At 41.7% G+C, this 15915-nt stretch overlaps 57 pseudogenes; all 57 read right to left on the bottom strand.

Annotated features, from left to right (window-relative positions):
• Window positions 1–114: 114 nt before the first annotated feature.
• On the bottom strand, window positions 115–233 carry LOC142706639 (5S ribosomal RNA; annotated as a pseudogene).
• A 67-nt stretch (window positions 234–300) lies between these two features.
• LOC142706379 (5S ribosomal RNA) lies at window positions 301–419 on the bottom strand (annotated as a pseudogene).
• A 66-nt stretch (window positions 420–485) lies between these two features.
• Window positions 486–604, bottom strand: LOC142706361 (5S ribosomal RNA; annotated as a pseudogene).
• Window positions 605–671: 67 nt separating this feature from the next.
• LOC142706264 (5S ribosomal RNA) lies at window positions 672–790 on the bottom strand (annotated as a pseudogene).
• Window positions 791–1415: 625 nt separating this feature from the next.
• On the bottom strand, window positions 1416–1534 carry LOC142706626 (5S ribosomal RNA; annotated as a pseudogene).
• A 67-nt stretch (window positions 1535–1601) lies between these two features.
• Window positions 1602–1720, bottom strand: LOC142706294 (5S ribosomal RNA; annotated as a pseudogene).
• A 625-nt stretch (window positions 1721–2345) lies between these two features.
• Window positions 2346–2464, bottom strand: LOC142706343 (5S ribosomal RNA; annotated as a pseudogene).
• A 253-nt stretch (window positions 2465–2717) lies between these two features.
• Window positions 2718–2836, bottom strand: LOC142706574 (5S ribosomal RNA; annotated as a pseudogene).
• Window positions 2837–2903: 67 nt separating this feature from the next.
• Window positions 2904–3022, bottom strand: LOC142706710 (5S ribosomal RNA; annotated as a pseudogene).
• Window positions 3023–3275: 253 nt separating this feature from the next.
• LOC142706000 (5S ribosomal RNA) lies at window positions 3276–3394 on the bottom strand (annotated as a pseudogene).
• Window positions 3395–3461: 67 nt separating this feature from the next.
• Window positions 3462–3580, bottom strand: LOC142706691 (5S ribosomal RNA; annotated as a pseudogene).
• Window positions 3581–3647: 67 nt separating this feature from the next.
• Window positions 3648–3766, bottom strand: LOC142706106 (5S ribosomal RNA; annotated as a pseudogene).
• Window positions 3767–3833: 67 nt separating this feature from the next.
• On the bottom strand, window positions 3834–3952 carry LOC142706117 (5S ribosomal RNA; annotated as a pseudogene).
• A 625-nt stretch (window positions 3953–4577) lies between these two features.
• LOC142706621 (5S ribosomal RNA) lies at window positions 4578–4696 on the bottom strand (annotated as a pseudogene).
• Window positions 4697–4763: 67 nt separating this feature from the next.
• Window positions 4764–4882, bottom strand: LOC142706047 (5S ribosomal RNA; annotated as a pseudogene).
• Window positions 4883–4949: 67 nt separating this feature from the next.
• On the bottom strand, window positions 4950–5068 carry LOC142706075 (5S ribosomal RNA; annotated as a pseudogene).
• Window positions 5069–5135: 67 nt separating this feature from the next.
• On the bottom strand, window positions 5136–5254 carry LOC142706155 (5S ribosomal RNA; annotated as a pseudogene).
• A 67-nt stretch (window positions 5255–5321) lies between these two features.
• Window positions 5322–5440, bottom strand: LOC142706478 (5S ribosomal RNA; annotated as a pseudogene).
• Window positions 5441–5507: 67 nt separating this feature from the next.
• Window positions 5508–5626, bottom strand: LOC142705998 (5S ribosomal RNA; annotated as a pseudogene).
• Window positions 5627–5693: 67 nt separating this feature from the next.
• On the bottom strand, window positions 5694–5812 carry LOC142706525 (5S ribosomal RNA; annotated as a pseudogene).
• A 67-nt stretch (window positions 5813–5879) lies between these two features.
• Window positions 5880–5998, bottom strand: LOC142706586 (5S ribosomal RNA; annotated as a pseudogene).
• A 67-nt stretch (window positions 5999–6065) lies between these two features.
• LOC142706711 (5S ribosomal RNA) lies at window positions 6066–6184 on the bottom strand (annotated as a pseudogene).
• Window positions 6185–6251: 67 nt separating this feature from the next.
• On the bottom strand, window positions 6252–6370 carry LOC142706125 (5S ribosomal RNA; annotated as a pseudogene).
• A 67-nt stretch (window positions 6371–6437) lies between these two features.
• On the bottom strand, window positions 6438–6556 carry LOC142706040 (5S ribosomal RNA; annotated as a pseudogene).
• Window positions 6557–6623: 67 nt separating this feature from the next.
• On the bottom strand, window positions 6624–6742 carry LOC142706114 (5S ribosomal RNA; annotated as a pseudogene).
• A 67-nt stretch (window positions 6743–6809) lies between these two features.
• On the bottom strand, window positions 6810–6928 carry LOC142706611 (5S ribosomal RNA; annotated as a pseudogene).
• A 67-nt stretch (window positions 6929–6995) lies between these two features.
• On the bottom strand, window positions 6996–7114 carry LOC142706111 (5S ribosomal RNA; annotated as a pseudogene).
• A 67-nt stretch (window positions 7115–7181) lies between these two features.
• On the bottom strand, window positions 7182–7300 carry LOC142706312 (5S ribosomal RNA; annotated as a pseudogene).
• A 770-nt stretch (window positions 7301–8070) lies between these two features.
• Window positions 8071–8189, bottom strand: LOC142706334 (5S ribosomal RNA; annotated as a pseudogene).
• A 67-nt stretch (window positions 8190–8256) lies between these two features.
• LOC142706650 (5S ribosomal RNA) lies at window positions 8257–8375 on the bottom strand (annotated as a pseudogene).
• A 67-nt stretch (window positions 8376–8442) lies between these two features.
• LOC142706004 (5S ribosomal RNA) lies at window positions 8443–8561 on the bottom strand (annotated as a pseudogene).
• A 439-nt stretch (window positions 8562–9000) lies between these two features.
• LOC142706446 (5S ribosomal RNA) lies at window positions 9001–9119 on the bottom strand (annotated as a pseudogene).
• A 67-nt stretch (window positions 9120–9186) lies between these two features.
• On the bottom strand, window positions 9187–9305 carry LOC142706302 (5S ribosomal RNA; annotated as a pseudogene).
• A 67-nt stretch (window positions 9306–9372) lies between these two features.
• Window positions 9373–9491, bottom strand: LOC142706614 (5S ribosomal RNA; annotated as a pseudogene).
• A 67-nt stretch (window positions 9492–9558) lies between these two features.
• Window positions 9559–9677, bottom strand: LOC142706602 (5S ribosomal RNA; annotated as a pseudogene).
• Window positions 9678–9744: 67 nt separating this feature from the next.
• Window positions 9745–9863, bottom strand: LOC142706538 (5S ribosomal RNA; annotated as a pseudogene).
• Window positions 9864–9930: 67 nt separating this feature from the next.
• LOC142706367 (5S ribosomal RNA) lies at window positions 9931–10049 on the bottom strand (annotated as a pseudogene).
• Window positions 10050–10116: 67 nt separating this feature from the next.
• LOC142706436 (5S ribosomal RNA) lies at window positions 10117–10235 on the bottom strand (annotated as a pseudogene).
• A 67-nt stretch (window positions 10236–10302) lies between these two features.
• Window positions 10303–10421, bottom strand: LOC142706599 (5S ribosomal RNA; annotated as a pseudogene).
• A 67-nt stretch (window positions 10422–10488) lies between these two features.
• Window positions 10489–10607, bottom strand: LOC142706718 (5S ribosomal RNA; annotated as a pseudogene).
• A 67-nt stretch (window positions 10608–10674) lies between these two features.
• Window positions 10675–10793, bottom strand: LOC142706581 (5S ribosomal RNA; annotated as a pseudogene).
• A 68-nt stretch (window positions 10794–10861) lies between these two features.
• On the bottom strand, window positions 10862–10980 carry LOC142706590 (5S ribosomal RNA; annotated as a pseudogene).
• A 67-nt stretch (window positions 10981–11047) lies between these two features.
• LOC142706382 (5S ribosomal RNA) lies at window positions 11048–11166 on the bottom strand (annotated as a pseudogene).
• A 67-nt stretch (window positions 11167–11233) lies between these two features.
• LOC142706578 (5S ribosomal RNA) lies at window positions 11234–11352 on the bottom strand (annotated as a pseudogene).
• A 439-nt stretch (window positions 11353–11791) lies between these two features.
• LOC142706709 (5S ribosomal RNA) lies at window positions 11792–11910 on the bottom strand (annotated as a pseudogene).
• A 67-nt stretch (window positions 11911–11977) lies between these two features.
• Window positions 11978–12096, bottom strand: LOC142706684 (5S ribosomal RNA; annotated as a pseudogene).
• Window positions 12097–12349: 253 nt separating this feature from the next.
• On the bottom strand, window positions 12350–12468 carry LOC142706296 (5S ribosomal RNA; annotated as a pseudogene).
• A 67-nt stretch (window positions 12469–12535) lies between these two features.
• On the bottom strand, window positions 12536–12654 carry LOC142706640 (5S ribosomal RNA; annotated as a pseudogene).
• A 67-nt stretch (window positions 12655–12721) lies between these two features.
• LOC142706029 (5S ribosomal RNA) lies at window positions 12722–12840 on the bottom strand (annotated as a pseudogene).
• A 253-nt stretch (window positions 12841–13093) lies between these two features.
• Window positions 13094–13212, bottom strand: LOC142706566 (5S ribosomal RNA; annotated as a pseudogene).
• Window positions 13213–13279: 67 nt separating this feature from the next.
• Window positions 13280–13398, bottom strand: LOC142706333 (5S ribosomal RNA; annotated as a pseudogene).
• A 67-nt stretch (window positions 13399–13465) lies between these two features.
• Window positions 13466–13584, bottom strand: LOC142706409 (5S ribosomal RNA; annotated as a pseudogene).
• Window positions 13585–13651: 67 nt separating this feature from the next.
• On the bottom strand, window positions 13652–13770 carry LOC142706308 (5S ribosomal RNA; annotated as a pseudogene).
• A 67-nt stretch (window positions 13771–13837) lies between these two features.
• On the bottom strand, window positions 13838–13956 carry LOC142706034 (5S ribosomal RNA; annotated as a pseudogene).
• A 67-nt stretch (window positions 13957–14023) lies between these two features.
• Window positions 14024–14142, bottom strand: LOC142706335 (5S ribosomal RNA; annotated as a pseudogene).
• A 67-nt stretch (window positions 14143–14209) lies between these two features.
• On the bottom strand, window positions 14210–14328 carry LOC142706554 (5S ribosomal RNA; annotated as a pseudogene).
• Window positions 14329–14394: 66 nt separating this feature from the next.
• Window positions 14395–14513, bottom strand: LOC142706542 (5S ribosomal RNA; annotated as a pseudogene).
• Window positions 14514–15915: the final 1402 nt, after the last annotated feature.

The raw sequence follows: 15915 nt of genomic DNA, 5'->3' as shown, positions 1-15915 counted from the left end.
TGCGATCTAACAAGAGCAGGCACATTCAGCTTAGAATGGCCATTGACATTAAATGCTTTAATCCATAGTCCTTTTTAATCGATTGTGAAACAAAATCTAAACGACATAATTAAAAGTCAACCGCACCACGGATTCCCAGACAGTCTCCCACACTGGTACTAGCGAGGCCTTAAGCTGTGTAACTTCTGCGATCTGACGAGAGCAGGCACATTCAGCTTAGAATGGCCATTGACATTAAATGCTTTAATCCATAGTCCTTTTTAATCGATTGTGAAACAAAATCTAAACGACATAATAAAAAGTCAACCGCACCACGGATTCCCAGACAGTCTCCCACACTGGTACTAGCGAGGCCTTAAGCTGTGTAACTTCTGCGATCTGACGAGAGCAGGGACATTCAGCTTAGAATAGCCATTGACATTAAATGCTTTAATCCATAGTCCTTTTAATCGATTGTGAAACAAAATCTAAACGACATAATAAAAAGTCAACCGCACCACGGATTCCCAGACAGTCTCCCACACTGGTACTAGCGAGGCCTTAAGCTTTGTAACTTCTGCGATCTGACGAGAGCAGGTACATTCAGCTTAGAATGGCCATTGACGTTAAATGCTTTAATCCATAGTCCTATTTAATCTATTGTGAAACAAAATCTAAACGACATAATAAAAAGGCAACCGCACCACGGATTCCCAGACAGTCTCCCACACTGGTACTAGCGAGGCCTTAAGCTGTGTAACTTCTGCGATCTGACGAGAGCAGGCACATTCAGCTTAGAATGGCCGTTGACATTAAAAGCTTTAATCCATAGTCCTATTTAATCTATTGTGAAACAAAATCTAAACAACATAATAAAAAGTCGACCGCACCACGGATTCCCAGAGTGTCTCCCACACTGGTACTAGCGAGGCCTTTAGCTGTGTAACTTCTGCGATTTGACGAGAGCAGGGAAATTCAGCTTAGAATGGCCATTGACGTTAAATGCTTTAATCCATAGTCCTATTTAATCTATTGTGAAACAAAATCTAAACGACATAATAAAAAGTCAACCGCACCATGGATTCCCAGACAGTCTCCCACACTGGTACTAGCGAGGTTTTAAGCTGTGTAACTTCTGCAATCTGACGAGAGCAGGGACATTCAGCTTAGAATGGCCATTGACATTAAATGCTTTAATCCATAGTACTTTTTAATCGATTGTGAAACAAAATCTAAACGACATAATAAAAATTCAACCGCTCCACGGATTCCCAGACAGTCTCCCACACTGGTACTAGCGAGGCCTTAAGCTGTGTAACTTCTGCGATCTGACGAGAGAAGGCACATTCAGCTTAGAATGGCCATTGACATTAAATGCTTTAATCCATAGTCCTTTTTAATCGATTGTGAAACAAAATCTAAACGACATAATAAAAAGTCAACCGCACCACGGATTCCCAGACAGTCTCCCACACTGGTACTAGCGAGGCCTTAAGCTGTGTAACTTCTGCGATCTGACGAGAGCAGGCACATTCAGCTTAGAATGGCCATTGACGTTAAATGCTTTAATCCATAGTTCTATTTAATCTATTGTGAAACAAAATCTAAACGACATAATAAAAAGTCAACCGCACCACGGATTCCCAGACAGTCTCCCACACTGGTACTAGCGAGGCCTTAAGCTGTGTAACTTCTGCGATCTGACGAGAGCAGGAACATTCAGCTTAGAATGGCCATCGACATTAAACGCTTTAATCCATAGTCCTTTTTAATCGATTGTGAAACAAAATCTAAACGACATAATAAAAAGTCAACTGCACCACGGATTCCCAGACAGTCTCCCACACTGGTACTAGCGAGGTTTTAAGCTGTGTAACTTCTGCAATCTGACGAGAGCAGGGACATTCAGCTTAGAATGGCCATTGACATTAAATACTTTAATCCATAGTCCTTTTTAATCGATTGTGAATCAAAATATAAACGACATAATAAAAATTCATCCGCTCCACGGATTCACAGACAGTCTCCCACACTGGTACTAGCGAGGCCTTAAGCTGTGTAACTTCTGCGATCTGCCGAGAGCAGGCACATTCAGCTTAGAATTGCCATTGACATTAAAAGCCTTAATCCATAGTCCTATTTAATCTATTGTGAAACAAAATCTAAACAACATAATAAAAAGTCAACCGTACCACGGATTCCCAGAGAGTCTCCCACACTGGTACTAGCGAGGCCTTAAGTTGTGTATCTTTTGTGATCTGACGAGAGGAGGGACACTTAGCTTAGAATGGCCATTGACATTAAATGCTTTAATCCATAGTCCTTTTTAATCGATTGTGAAACAAAATCTAAACGACATAATAAAAATTCAACCGCACCACGGATTCCCAGACAGTCTCCCACACTGGTACTAGCGAGGCCTTAAGCTGTGTAACTTCTGCGTTCTGACGAGAGCAGGCACATTCAGCTTAGAATGGCCATTGACATTAAATGCTTTAATCCATAGTCCTTTTTAATCGATTGTGAAACAAAATCTAAACGACATAATAAAAAGTTAACCGCTCCACGGATTCCCAGACAGTCTCCCACACTGGTACTAGCGAGGTTTTAAGCTGTGTAACTTCTGCGATCTGACGAGAGCAGGGACATTCAGCTTAGAATGGCCATTGACATTAAATGCTTTAATTCATAGTCCTTTTTAATCGATTGTGAAACAAAATCTAAACGACATAAAAAAAGCTCAACCGCACCACGGATTCCCAGACAGTCTCCCACACTGGTACTAGTGAGGCCTTAAGCTGTGTAACTTCTGCGATCTGACGAGAGCAGGGACATTCAGCTTAGAATGGCCATTGACATTAAATGCTTTAATCCATAGTCCTTTTTAATCGATTGTGAAACAAAATCTAAACGACATAATAAAAATTCAACCGCACCATGGATTCCCAGACAGTCTCCCACACTGGTACTAGCGAGGCCTTAAGCTGTGTAACTTCTGCGATCTGACGAGAGCAGGCACATTCAGCTTAGAATGGCCATTGACGTTAAATGCTTTAATCCATAGTCCTATTTAATCTATTGTGAAACAAAATCTAAACGACATAATAAAAAGTCAACCGCACCACGGATTCCCAGACAGTCTCCCACATTGGTACTAGCGAGGCGTTAAGCTGTGTAAGTTCTGCGATCTAACAAGAGCAGGCACATTCAGCTTAGAATGGCCATTGACATTAAATGATTTAATCCATAGTCCTTTTTAATCGATTGTGAAACAAAATCTAAACGACATAATAAAAAGTCAACCGCACCACGGATTCCCAGACAGTCTCCCACACTGGTACTAGCGAGGCCTTAAGCTGTGTAACTTCCGCGATCTGACGATAGCAGGCACATTCAGCTTAGAATGGCCATTGACATTAGAAGCCTTAATCCATAGTCCTATTTAATCTATTGTGAAACAAAATCTAAACAACATAATAAAAAGTCAACCGCTCCGCGGATTCCCAGAGAGTCTCCCACACTGGTACTAGTGAGGCCTTAAGCTGTGTAACTTCTGTGTTCTGACGAGAGCAGGCACATTCAGCTTAGAATGGCCATTGACATTAAATGCTTTAATCCATAGTCCTTTTTAATCGATTGTGAAACAAAATCTAAACGACATAATAAAAAGTCAACCGCTCCACGGATTCCCAGACAGTCTCCCACACTGGTACTAGCGAGGTTTTAAGCTGTGTAACTTCTGCGATCTGACGAGAGCAGGGACATTCAGCTTAGAATGGCCATTGACATTAAATGCTTTAATTCATAGTCCTTTTTAATCGATTGTGAAACAAAATCTAAACGACATAAAAAAAGCTCAACCGCACAACGGATTCCCAGACAGTCTCCCACACTGGTACTAGTGAGGCCTTAAGCTGTGTAACTTCTGCGATCTGACGAGAGCAGGGACATTCAGCTTAGAATGGCCATTGACGTTAAATGCTTTAATCCATAGTCCTTTTTAATCGATTGTGAAACAAAATCTAAACGACATAATAAAAATTCAACCGCACCATGGATTCCCAGACAGTCTCCCACACTGGTACTAGCGAGGCCTTAAGCTGTGTAACTTCTGCGATGTGACGAGAGCAGGCACATTCAGCTTAGAATGGCCATTGACGTTAAATGCTTTAATCCATAGTCCTATTTAATCTATTGTGAAACAAAATCTAAACGACATAATAAAAAGTCAACCGCACCACGGATTCCCAGACAGTCTCCCACATTGGTACTAGCGAGGCGTTAAGCTGTGTAAGTTCTGCGATCTAACAAGAGCAGGCACATTCAGCTTAGAATGGCCATTGACATTAAATGCTTTAATCCATAGTCCTTTTTAATCGATTGTGAAACAAAATCTAAACGACATAATAAAACGTCAACCGCACCATGGATTCCCAGACAGTCTCCCACACTGGTACTAGCGAGGTTTTAAGCTGTGTAACTTCTGCGATCTGACGAGAGCAGGGACGTTCAGCTTAGAATGGCCATTGACATTAAATGCTTTAATCCATAGTCCTTTTTAATCGATTGTGAAACAAAATCTAAACGACATAATAAAAATTCAACCGCACCACGGATTCCCAGACAGTCTCCCACACTGGTACCAGCGAGGCCTTAAGCTGTGTAACTTCTGCGATCTGACGAGAGCAGGCACATTCAGCTTAGAATGGCCATTGACGTTTAATGCTTTAATCCATAGTCCTATTTAATCTATTGTGAAACAAAATCTAAACGACATAATAAAAAGTCAACCGCACCACGGATTCCCAGACAGTCTCCCACACTGGTACTAGCGAGGCGTTAAGCTGTGTAACTTCTGCGATCTAACGAGAGCAGGCACATTCAGCTTAGAATAGCCATTGACATTAAATGCTTTAATCCATAGTCCTTTTTAATCGATTGTTAAACAAAATCTAAACAACATAATAAAAAGTCAACCGCTCCGCGGATTCCCAGAGAGTCTCCCACACTGGTACTAGTGAGGCCTTAAGCTGTGTAACTTCTGTGTTCTGACGAGAGCAGGTACATTCAGCTTAGAATGGCCTTTGACGTTAAATGCTATAAACCATAGTCCTATTTAATCTATTGTGAAACAAAATCTAAACGACATATTAAAAAGTCAACCGCACCACGGATTCCCAGACAGTCTCCCACACTGGTACTAGCGAGGCCTTAAGCTGTGTAACTTCTGCGATCTGACGAGAGCAGGTACATTCAGCTTAGAATGGCCATTGACGTTAAATGCTTTAATCCATAGTCCTTTTTAATCGATTGTGAAACAAAATCGAAACGACATAATAAAAAGTCAACCGCACTACGGATTCCCAAACAGTCTCCCACACTGGTACTAGCGAGGCCTTAAGCTGTGTAACTTCTGCGTTCTGACGAGAGCAGGCACATTCAGCTTAGAATGGCCATTGACATTAAATGATTTAATCCATAGTCCTTTTTAATCGATTGTGAAACAAAATCTAAACGACATAATAAAAAGTCAACCGCACCACGGATTCCCAGACAGTCTCCCACACTGGAACTAGTGAGGCCTTAAGCTGTGTAACTTCTGCGATCTGACGAGAGCAGGCACATTCAGCTTAGAAAGGCCATTGACATTAAATGCTTTAATCCATAGTCCTTTTTAATCGATTGTGAAACAAAATCTAAACGACATAATAAAAAGTCAACCGCACCACGGATTCCCAGACAGTCTCCCACACTGGTACTAGCGAGGCCTTAAGCTGAGTAACTTCTGCGATCAGACGAGAGCAGGGACATTCAGCTGAGAATGGCCATTGACATTAAATTTTTTAATCCATAGTCCTTTTTTATCGATTGTGAAACAAAATATAAACGACATAATAAAAATTCAACCGCGCCACGGATTCCCAGACAGTCTCCCACACTGGTACTAGCGAGGCCTTAAGCTGTGTAACTTCTGCGATCTGACGAGAGCAGGAACATTCAGCTTAGAATGGCCATTGACGTTAAATGCTTTAATCTATAGTCCTATTTGATCTATTGTGAAACAAAATCTAAACGACATAATAAAAAGTCAACCGCACCACGGATTCCCAGACAGTCTCCCACACTTGTACTAGCGAGGCCCTAAGCTGTGTAACTTCTACGATCTGACGAGAGCAGGCACATTCAGCTTAGAATGGCCATTGACATTAAATGCTTTAATCCATAGTCCTTTTTAATCGATTGTGAAACAAAATCTAAACGACATAATAAAAAGTCAACCGCACCACGGATTCCCAGACAGTCTCCCACACTGGTACTAGCGAGGCCTTAAGCTGTGTAACTTCTGCGATCTGACGAGAGGAGGCACATTCAGCATAGAATGGCCATTGACATTAAATGCTTTAATCCATAGTCCTTTTTAATCGATTGTGAAACAAAATCTAAACGACATAATAAAAAGTCAACCGCACCACAGATTCCCAGACAGTCTCCCACACTGGTACTAGCGAGGCGTTAAGCTGTGTAACTTCTGCGATCTAACGAGAGCAGGCACATTCAGCTTAGAATGGCCATTGACATTAAATGTTATAATCCATAGTCCTTTTTAATCGATTGTGAAACAAAATCTAAACGACATAATAAAAAGTCAACCGCACCACGGATTCCCAGACAGTCTCCCACACTGGTACTAGCGAGGCGTTAAGCTGTGTAACTTCTGCGATCTAACGAGAGCAGGCACATTCAGCTTGGAATGGCCATTGACATTAAATGCTTTAATCCATAGTCCTTTTTAATCGATTGTGAAACAAAATCTAAACGACATAATAAAAAGTCAACCGCACCACGGACTCCCAGCCAGTCTCCCACACTGGTACGAGCGAGGCCTTAAGCTGTGTAACTTCTGCGATCTGACGAGAGCAGGCACATTCAGCTTAGAATGGCCATTGACGTTAAATGCTTTAATCCATAGTCCTATTTAATCTATTGTGAAACAAAATCTAAACGACATAATAAAAAGTCAACCGCACCATGGATTCCCAGACAGTCTCCCACACTGGTACTAGAGAGGCCTTAAGCTGTGTAACTTCTGCGATCTGACGAGAGCAGGAACATTCAGCTTAGAAGGGCCATTGACATTAAAAGGCTTAATCCATAGTCCTATTTAATCTATTGTGAAACAAAATCTAAACAACATAATAAAAAGTCAACCGCACCACGGATTCCCAGACAGTCTCCCACAATGGTACTAGCGAGGCCTTAAGCTGTGTAACTTCTGCGATCTGACGAGAGCAGGGACATTCAGCTTAGAATGGCCATTGACATTAAATGCTTTAATCCATAGTCCTTTTTAATCTATTGTGAAACAAAATCTAAACGACATAATAAAAATGCAACCCCACCACGGATTCCCAGACAGTCTCCCACACTGGTACTAGCGAGGACTTAAGCTGTGTAACTTCTGCGTTCTGACGAGAGCAGGCACATTCACCTTAGAATGGCCATTGACGTTAAATGCTTTAATCCATAGTCCTATTTAATCTATTGTGAAACAAAATCTAAACGACATAATAAAAAGTCAACCGCACCACGGATTCCCAGACAGTCTCCCACACTGGTACTAGTGAGGCCTTAGGGTATGTGCACACACACTAATTACGTCCGTAAATGACGGACGTATTTCGGCCGCAAGTAGTGGACCGAACACAGTGCAGGGAGCCGGGCTCCTAGCATCATACTTATGTACGACGCTAGGAGTCCCTGCCTCTCTGTGGAACTACTGTCCCGTACTGAAAACATGATTACAGTACGGGACAGTTGTCCTGCAGAGAGGCAGGGACTCCTAGCATCGTATATAACTATGATGCTAGGAGCCCGGCTCCCTGCAGTGTGTTCGGTCCGGTACTTGCGGCCGAAATACGTCCATCAATTACGGACGTAATTAGTGTGTGTGCACATACCCTTAAGCTGTGTAACTTCTGCGATCTGACGAGAGCAGGCACATTCAGCTTAGAATGGCCATTGACATTAAATGATTTAATCCATAGTCCTTTTTAATCGATTGTGAAACAAAATCTAAACGACATAATAAAAAGTCAACCGCACCACGGATTCCCAGACAGTCTCCCACACTGGTACTTGTGAGGCCTTAAGCTGTGTAACTTCTGCGATCTGACGAGAGCAGGCACATTCAGCTTAGAATGGCCATTGACATTAAATGCTTTAATCCATAGTCCTTTTTAATCGATTGTGAAACAAAATATAAAGGACATAATAAAAACTCAACCGCACCACGGATTCCAAGACAGTCTCCCACACTGGTACTAGCGAGGCCTTAAGCTGTGTAACTTCTGCGATCTGACGAGAGCAGGCACATTCAGCTTAGAATGGCCATTGACGTTAAATGCTTTAATCCATAGTCCTATTTGATCTATTGTGAAACAAAATCTAAACGACATAATAAAAAGTCAACCGTACTACGGATTCCCAGACAGCCTCCCACACTGGTACTAGCGAGGCCTTAAGCTGTGTAACTTCTGCGTTCTGACGAGAGCAGGCACATTCAGCTTAGAATGGCCATTGACATTAAATGCTTTAATCCATAGTCCTTTTTAATCGATTGTGAAACAAAATCTAAACTACATAATAAAAAGTCAACCGCACCACGGATTCCCAGACAGTCTCCCACACTGGTCCTAGCGAGGCCTTAAGCTGTGTAACTTCTGTGATCTGACGAGAGCAGGGACATTCAGCTTAGAAGGGCCATTGACATTAAAAGCCTTAATCCATAGTCCTATTTAATCTATTGTGAAACAAAATCTAAACAACATAATAAAAAGTCAACCGCACCACGGATTCCCAGACAGTCTCCCACACTGGTCCTAGCGAGGCCTTAAGCTGTGTAACTTCTGTGATCTGACGAGAGCAGGGACATTCAGCTTAGAATGGCCATTGACATTAAATGCTTTAATCCATAGTCCTTTTTAATCGATTGTGAAACAAAATCTAAACGACATAATAAAAATGCAACCGCACCACGGATTCCCAGACAGTCTCCCACACTGGTACTAGCGAGGCCTTAAGCTGTGTAACTTCTGCGTTCTGATGAGAGCAGGCACATTCAGCTTAGAATGGCCATTGACTTTAAAAGCCTTAATCCATAGTCCTATTTAATCTATTGTGAAACAAAATCTAAACAACATAATAAAAAGTCAACCGCACCACAGATTCCCAGAGAGTCTCCCACACTGGTACTAGCGAGGCCTTAAGCTGTGTAACTTCTGCGATCTGACGAGAGCAGGCACATTCAGCTTAGAATGGCCATTGACATTAAATGCTTTAATCCATAGTCCTTTTTAATCGATTGTGAAACAAAATCTAAACGACATAATAAAAAGTCAACCGCACCACGGATTCCCAGACAGTCTCCCACACTGGTACTAGCGAGGCCTTAAGCTGTGTAACTTCTGCGATCTGACGAGAGCAGGCACATTCAGCTTAGAATGGCCATTGACGTTAAATGCTTTAATCCATAGTCCTATTTAATCTATTGTGAAACAAAATCTAAACGACATAATAAAAAGTCAACCGCACCACGGATTCCCAGACAGTCTCCCACACTGGTACTAGCGAGGCCTTAAGCTGTGTAACTTCTGCGATCTGACGAGAGCAGGCACATTCAGCTTAGAATGGCCATTGACTTTAAATGCTTTAATCCATAGTCCTTTTTAATCGATTGTGAAACAAAATCTAAACGACATAATAAAAAGTCAACCGCACCACGGATTCCCAGACAGTCTCCCACACTGGTACTAGCGAGGCCTTAAGCTGAGTAACTTCTGCGATCTGACGAGAGCAGGGACACTCAGCTTAGAATGGCCATTGACATTAAATGCTTTAATCCATAGTCCTTTTTAATCGATTGTGAAACAAAATCTAAACGACATAATAGAAAGTCAACCGCACCACTGATTCCCAGACAGTCTCCCACACTGGTACTAGCGAGGCCTTAAGCTGTGTAACTTCTGCGATCTGACGAGAGCAGGCACATTCAGCTTAGAATGGCCATTGACATTAAATGCTTTAATCCATAGTCCTTTTTAATCGATTGTGAAACAAAATCTAAACGACATAATAAAAAGTCAACCGCACCACGGATTCCCAGACAGTCTCCCACACTGGTACTAGCGAGGCCTTAGGCTGTGTAACTTCTGCGATCTGACGAGAGCAGGCACATTCAGCTTAGAATGGCCATTGACATTAAATGCTTTAATCCATAGTCCTTTTTAATCGATTGTGAAACAAAATCTAAACGACATAATAAAAAGTCAACCGCACCACGGATTCCCAGACAGTCTCCCACACTGGTACTAGCGAGGCCTTAAGCTGTGTAACTTCTGCGATCTGACGAGAGCAGGCACATTCAGCTTAAAATGGCCATTGCCATTAAAAGCTTTAATCCATAGTCCTTTTTAATCGATTGTGAAACAAAATCTAAACGACATAATAAAAAGTCAACCGCACCACGGATTCCCAGACAGTCTCCCACACTGGTTCTAGCGAGGCCTTAAGCTGTGTAGCTTCTGCGATCTGACGAGAGCAGGCACATTCAGCTTAGAATGGCCATTGACTTTAAAAGCCTTAATCCATAGTCCTATTTAATCTATTGTGAAACAAAATCTAAACAACATAATACAAAGTCAACCGCACCACAGATTCCCAGAGAGTCTCCCACACTGGTACTAGCGAGGCCTTAAGCTGTGTAACTTCTGCGATCTGACGAGAGCAGGCACATTCAGCTTAGAATGGCCTTTGACATTAAATGCTTTAATCCATAGTCCTTTTTAAATCGATTGTGAAACAAAATCTAAACGACATAATAAAAAGTCAACCGCACCACGGATTCCCAGACAGTCTCCCACACTGGTACTAGCGAGGCCTTAAGCTGTGTAACTTCTGCGATCTGACGAGAGCAGGCACATTCAGCTTAGAATGGCCATTGACATTAAATGCTTTAATCCATAGTCCTTTTTAATCGATTGTGAAACAAAATCTAAACAACATAATAAAAAGTCAACCGCACCACGGATTCCCAGACAGTCTCCCACACTGGTACTAGCGAGGCCTTAAGCTGTGTAACTTCTGCGATCTGACGAGAGCAGGCACATTCAGCTTAGAAAGGCCATTGACATTAAATGCTTTAATCCATAGTCCTTTTTAATCGATTGTGAAACAAAATCTAAACGACATAATAAAAAGTCAACCGCACCACGGATTCCCAGACAGTCTCCCACACTGGTACTAGCGAGGCCTTAAGCTGTGTAACTTCTGCGATCTGACGAGAGCAGGCACATTCAGCTTAGAATGGCCATTGACATTAAATGCTTTAATCCATAGTCCTTTTTAATCGATTGTGAAACAAAATCTAAACTACATAATAAAAAGTCAACCGCAACACGGATTCCCAGACAGTCTCCCACACTGGTACTAGCGAGGCCTTAAGCTGTGTAACTTCTGCGATCTGACCAGAGCAGGGACATTCAGCTTAGAATAGTCATTGACATTAAATGCTTTAATCCATAGTCCTTTTTAATCGATTGTGAAACAAAATCTAAACGACATAATAAAAATTCAACCGCACCACGGATTCCCAGACAGTCTCCCACACTGGTACTAGCGAGGCCTTAAGCTGTGTAACTTATGCGATCTGACGAGAGCTGGCACATTCAGCTTAGAATGGCCATTGACATTAAATGCTTTAATCCATAGTCCTTTTTAATCGATTGTGAAACAAAATCTAAACGACATAATAAAAAGTCAACCGCACCACGGATTCCCAGACAGTCTCCCACACTGGTTCTAGCGAGGCCTTAAGCTGTGTAACTTCTGCGATCAGATGAGAACAGGCACATTCAGCTTAGAATGGCCATTGACTTTAAAAGTCTTAATCCATAGTCCTATTTAATCTATTGTGAAACAAAATCTAAACAACATAATAAAAAGTCAACCGCACCACAGATTCCCAGAGAGTCTCCCACACCGGTACTAGCGAGGCCTTAAGCTGTGTAACTTCTGCGATCTGACGAGAGTAGGCACATTCAGCTTAGAATGGCCATTGACATTAAATGCTTTAATCCATAGTCCTTTTTAATCGAATGTGAAACAAAATCTAAACGACATAATAAAAAGTCAACCGCACCACGGATTCCCAGACAGTCTCTCACACTGGTACTAGCGAGGCCTTAAGCTGCGTAACTTCTGCAAACTGACGAGAGCAGGCACATTCAGCTTAAAATGGCCATTGACGTTAAATGCTTTAATCCATAGTCCTATTTAATCTATTGTGAAACAAAATCTAAACGACATAATAAAAAGTCAACCGCACCACGGATTCCCAGACAGTCTCCCACACTGGTACTAGCGAGGCCTTAAACTGTGTAACTTCTGCGATCTGATGAGAGCAGGCACATTCAGTTTAGAATGGCCATTGACATTAAATGCTTTAATCCATAGTCCTTTTTAATCGATTGTGAAACAAAATCTAAACGACATAATAAAAAGTCAACCGCAACACGGATTCCCAGACAGTCTCCCACAATGGTACTAGCGAGGCCTTAAGCTGTGTAACTTCTGCGATCTGACGAGAGCAGGCACATTCAGCTTAGAATGGCCATTGACTTTAAAAGCCTTAATCCATAGTCCTATTTAATCTATTGTGAAACAAAATCTAAACAACATAATAAAAAGTCAACCCCACCACAGATTCCCAGAGAGTCTCCCACACTGGTACTAGCGAGGCCTTAAGCTGTGTAACTTCTGCGATCTGACGAGAGCAAGCACATTCAGCTTAGAATGGCCATTGACATTAAATGCTTTAATCCATAGTCCTTTTTAATCGAATGTGAAACAAAATCTAAACGACATAATAAAAAGTCAACCGCACCACGGATTCCCAGACAGTCTCCCACACTGGTACTGGTGAGGCGTTAAGCTGTGTAACTCCTGCGTTCTAACGAGAGAAGGCAAATTCAGCTTAGAATGGCCATTGACATTAAAAGCCTTAATCCAAAGTCCTATTTAATCTATTGTGAAACAAAATCTAAACAACATAATAAAAAGTCAACCGCACCACGGATTCCCAGACAGTCTCCCACACTGGTACTAGCGAGGCCTTAAGCTGTGTAACTTCTGCGATCTGACGAGAGCAGGCACATTCAGCTTAGAATGGCCATTGACATTAAATGCTTTAATCCATAGTCCTTTTTAATCGATTGTGAAACAAAATCTAAACGACATAATAAAAAGTCAACCGCACCACGTATTCCCAGACAGTCTCCCACACTGGTACTAGCGAGGCCTTAAGCTGTGTAACTTCTGCGATCTGACGAGAGCAGGCACATTCAGCTTAGAATGGCCATTGACGTTAAATGCTTTAATCCATAGTCCTATTTAATCTATTGTGAAACAGAATCTAAACGACATAATAAAAAGTCAACCGCACCACGGATTCCCAGACAGTCTCCCACACTGGTACTAGCGAGGCCTTAAGCTGTGTAATTTCTGCAATCTGACGAGAGCAGGCACATTCAGCTTAGAATGGCCATTGACATTGAATGCATTAATCCATAGTCCTTTTTAATCGATTGTGAAACAAAATCTAAACGACATAAAAAAAAGTCAACCGCACCACGGATTCCCAGACAGTCTCCCACACTGGTACTAACGAGGCCTTAAGCTGTGTAACTTCTGCGATCTGACGAGAGCAGGCACATTCAGCTTAGAATGGCCATTGACATTAAATGCTTTAATCCATAGTCCTTTTTAATCGATTGTGAAACAAAATCTAAACGACATAATAAAAAGTCAACCGCACCACGGATTCCCAGACAGTCTCCCACACTGGTACTAGCGAGGCCTTAAGCTGTGTAACTTCTGCTATCTGACGAGAGCAGGGACATTCAGATTAGAATGGCCATTGACATTAAATGCTTTAATCCATAGTCCTTTTTAATCTATTGTGAAACAAAATCTAAACGACATAATAAAAAGTCAACCGCACCACGGATTCCCAGACAGTCTCCCACACTGGTACTAGCGAGGCCTTAAGCTGTGTAACTTCTGCGATCTGACGAGAGCAGGCACATTCAGCTTAGAATGGCCATAGACATTAAAAGCCTTAATCCATAGTCCTATTTAATCTATTGTGAAACAAAATCTAAACGACTTAATAAAAAGTCAACCGCACCACGGATTCCCAGACAGTCTCCCACACTGGTACTAGCGAGGCCTTAAGCTGTGTAACTTCTGCGATCTGACGAGAGCAGGCACATTCAGCTTAGAATGGCCATTGACATTATATGCTTTAATCCATAGTCCTTTTAATCGATTGTGAAACAAAATCTAAACGACATAATAAAAAGTCAACCGCACCACGGATTCCCAGACAGTCTCCCACACTGGTACTAGCGAGGCCTTAAGCTGTGTAACTTCTGCGATCTGACGAGAGCAGGCACATTCAGCTTAGAATGGCCATTGACGTTAAATGCTTTAATCCAGAGTCCTATTTAATCTATTGTGAAACAAAATCTAAACGACATAATAAAAAGTCAACCGCACCACGGATTCCCAGACAGTCTCCCACACTGGTACTAGCGAGGCCTTAACCCCTTAAGGACGCAGCCTAGTTTTGGCCTTAAGGCTCAGAGCCCATTTTTCAAATCTGACATATTTCACTTTATGTGGTAATAACGTGGGAATGCTTAAACCTACCCAAGCGATTCTGAGATTGTTTTCTCGTGACACATTGGGCTTCATGTTCGTGGTAAAATTTGGTCGATATATTCAGTGTTTATTGGTGAAAAATTGCAAAATTTTGAGAAAATTTTGAAAAAATTGCATTTTTCAGAATTTAAATGCATCTGCTTGTAAAACAGACGGATATACCACCCACAATAGTCACTAGTTCACATTTCCCATATGTCTACTTTAGATTGGCATCGTTTTTTGAACATTCTTTTATTTTTCTTGGACGTTACAAGGCTTAGAACATAAACTGCAATTTCTCATATTTTTAAGAAAATGTCAAAAGCCTTTTTTTTAAGGTACCTGTTCAGTTCTGAAGTGGCTTTGAGGGGCCTATGTATTAGAAACCCTGATAAAACACCCCATTTTAAAAACTAGACCCCTCAAAGTATTCAAAACAGCATTTAGAAAGTTTTTTAACCCTTCAGGCATTTCACAGGAATTAAAGCAAAGTGGAGGTGAACTTTGCAAATTTCATTTTTCTTGCGGAATTTCAATTTTATTCATTTTTTTTTCTGTAACAAAGAAGGTTTTACCAGAGAAACACTACTAAATATGTATTGTCCAGATTATGCAGTTTTTAGAAATGTCCCACATGTGGCCCTACTGCGCTCGTGGACTAAAACACAAGGCCTAGAAGCAAAGAAGCACCTAGTGTATTTTGAGTCCTCTTTTTTATTAGAATATATTTTAGGCAGCATGCCGGGTTTGAAGAGGTGTTGAGGTGCCAAAACAGTAGGAATCCCCCAATAGTGACCCCATTTTGGAAACTACACCCCTCAAGGAATTCATTTATGGTTGTTGTTACCATTTTGACCGCACAGTTTTTTCACAGCACGTATTTGAATTGGGCTGTGAAATGAAAAAAATGTCATTTTTTCCAATAAAATGTCATTTGTGATCAAAATTTCTTATTTTCACAGGGAACAAAATGCTCAATTTTGTTGCCCAATTTCTCCTGAGTGCATCAATACCCCATTTGTGGCAATAAACTGCCGTTTGGGCCCATGGGAGGCCTCAGAAGGGAAGGAGCGCTGTGTGTTCTTTGGAGTCCAGATTTTGCTGCATTGGTTTTCGGCTGCCATGTCGCATTTGCAGAGCCCCAGAGGTATCAAAGCAATGGAAACCCACCAGAAG

Source organism: Rhinoderma darwinii, unplaced genomic scaffold (genome assembly GCF_050947455.1).
Source record: "Rhinoderma darwinii isolate aRhiDar2 unplaced genomic scaffold, aRhiDar2.hap1 Scaffold_3422, whole genome shotgun sequence".
Classification (NCBI taxonomy): domain Eukaryota; kingdom Metazoa; phylum Chordata; class Amphibia; order Anura; family Rhinodermatidae; genus Rhinoderma; species Rhinoderma darwinii.
This window is presented reverse-complemented; position numbering and strand designations above follow the sequence as displayed.